At 40.6% G+C, this 2668-nt stretch overlaps 1 pseudogene; it reads left to right on the top strand.

The window, feature by feature from the left end:
- The first annotated feature begins 1904 nt into the window (after positions 1-1904).
- Positions 1905-2441, top strand: LOC147458166 (uncharacterized; annotated as a pseudogene).
- The last annotated feature ends 227 nt before the right edge of the window (positions 2442-2668 follow it).

Genomic DNA, 2668 nt, shown 5'->3' with positions numbered 1-2668 from the left:
AATGCTTCATGAACATGGTGTTTCAAGCATTATTTGGGAAGTCCATTAGGGTTTTTATTGATGATTTTTGCATTTATAGCTCAAAGTCATTACATCTACAAAAGGTAGAAGAAAGTTTAAAAAAACTTTACGACATGGGAGATCAACTCAACCCCGACAAGTGTCACATAGGTGAGGATGAAGTGATCTTGCTTGGTCACAAGGTTTCCTATAAAGGCATTGAGGTGGATCCTTCAAAGGCAAAGGCTCTTATTGAGCTCCCATCACCCAAGAATCTCAAAGAGGTCATCTCATTCATTCAAAAGGTGAAGTATATGTCACACTTTATTCACTTAGCTTCGGAGTTGCTTCATCCTTTGCAAAAGTTGACACAACAAGTAGAATTTGCATGGTCTTATGAGCTTGAAGAGTAATTTTGTAACATTAAAGTCATTTTGTCAGAGCTACCAACACTCATGCCTCCTTGTTGGGAGTACACATTCTTTGTTAGCTCTAGTGTTGGGAAGGAAACAATTGGTGCAGTTTTATTACAACAAGATCCCCACAGTACTAGGATGGAACCCATCTACTTTGCTAGTAGGGTCATGAATGCTTTAGAGAGAGGCTACACGGAGGCGGAACTCATGATGCTTTCTCTCATGTTTGCGGTGAGAAAGTTTAGATCCTACTTGCTAACAAAACCTTTTGTAATTCTCAGTGTAGAAAATTTGTTTCCTTGGGTGTCATCTCAAATGAATCTTAGCACTAGGTTCTCAAAGTGGATTATGGAATTGCAAGAGTTCCAATACTCTTTCAAGGTAGAAGATAGTGTGTGTGCACAATTGGCAGGGATCCTTACTTATAGGGTACATGAGAAGGAGATTAAGGTGCCCGAAGTAAAGACCCTACCATTGCCACCACCTAAAAGTATTCCTAATGCTTTTACCTTTTCCTTTGATGGAGCTTTTCGACGAGTCACAAGAAAAGCAGGGGGAGGGCTAGTATTGCTCAACCCAAGTGGAGAGGTGTTCATGAAAGAGAAGGTCAATCTAGCAAGTTCAACTAGCAACAATGAAGCAGAATAGGACACACTAATTCATGGTTTAAAGATATGCATTGGCGTAGGTATACAACATCTCATGGTAAAAGGGGATGCACTTCTCATTGTGAAGCAAATTTTAGGCATTTGGGCATGCAAGAATGAAATCCTAAGGAAAAAATTTCATGCCATTCGTAGATTGTTTAATCAATTTGAAGAAGTGCAACTATATCATATTCCTAGGAAACAAAATGAAGATGCCGATTTACTTGCACAACAAGCAGTTACATGTGTTTAGAAAGAAGTGCAGGTCCTCATGGTGGCAACAACTGTCAAGCAACCGAGATACCAGGGATTGGAGTCATTGACTCCCATTATTAGCTACATTTTGGAGGGTGAGTTTCCAAAAGACTTCACGAAGGCTCAGAAGAGGAGACTCATGAAAAAGGCAAGCGCGTATCTCTTTCTAGAAGGATCCCTTTATCAAAGAGAGAAGGATCAAGTGTGCAGAAGAGTAACAACTATTGAGGAAATCCCAGCCATTCTAAAAGGTTTGCATGAGGAAGCGTGTGGTGGTCATTTTGCATAGGTACTCACTGCAAAAAAGATTTTTCTTGCCGGATATGTTTGGCCAAGCTTGCACATTGATGTTCAACATTGGTGACCCTACTATCCCCAATCCAATGGCCTGGTAGAAAAAGCTAATGGTGTCATTGAAAGCATCATTAAAAAGATGGTGAGAAACAAGACAAAGTTGTGGGATGACTTCTTGGATGGTTCCTTGTGGGCGTATCGAACCACATATAGGGAAGCCACGGAGTTTACACCATTTTACTTGGTCTATGGTCAAGAGGCTTTACAACCAATTGAGCTCAACATTCCAACAATGCGACTTCATGGAAAAGTAGCACAAGATGATCAAGAAGCATGGATGGATGGACTTCTTACCCTAGCTGAGATTGAGTGGAAAAGAGAAGCAGCATACGAGTGCTACAAGAGGAAATCCACACAGACGAAGGAAAAGCTTGACAAGAAACTGAAGGACATAGGCATCAATGAAGGAGATCTTGTGCTAAGGTATGACAATCGACTCGATAATCGTTTTGATGCCAAATTTGAAACTAGATGGCAGGGGTCATACATAGTCAAAAAGGTTTTCAACTCAAGTTATTATCAGCTTACGGACTTCAATGGGAAATAGCACTCCAGGAAGGTAAACGGGTATTGCTTGAAGAATTATTTGAGCCGCCTTCTATCAAAGGATCTACCAAAGATCTGTCAAAAGGCAGCTATCTCATGTAGGTATTGTTCCGTGAAGCATGAGTGCAACTCAAACCAAAATTCTAAGGGGCTAAACAATGAAGACCTCGTCAAGGACTCTGAAGCACTCTCTTTGGAAAAGATGCTCTATGATGGTACATGAATATACTATCATCTTGGGGGAGGGCTAATGATAGCCGTTTTTTGGCTTTCCATAATTGTCATAGTGAGTTAACCCACCCTACCAAAATCATCCAAACATTGTGGCTATCCCTACCATTTCACTGTATATAGGTGTGTGTGAGTTAGGGGACTTTTCCCATATCTTCTTAAAAACCCTCAGCTAGCTAGTCACTGCGCTACTTGAGCCAAAAAAATATAAGTATATTA

Source organism: Adiantum capillus-veneris, chromosome 5 (genome assembly GCF_014529385.1).
Source record: "Adiantum capillus-veneris isolate H3 chromosome 5, ASM1452938v2, whole genome shotgun sequence".
Taxonomy (NCBI): domain Eukaryota; kingdom Viridiplantae; phylum Streptophyta; class Polypodiopsida; order Polypodiales; family Pteridaceae; genus Adiantum; species Adiantum capillus-veneris.
Note: the sequence above shows the minus strand (reverse complement) of the source record. Positions and strands in the feature narration are given on the sequence as shown.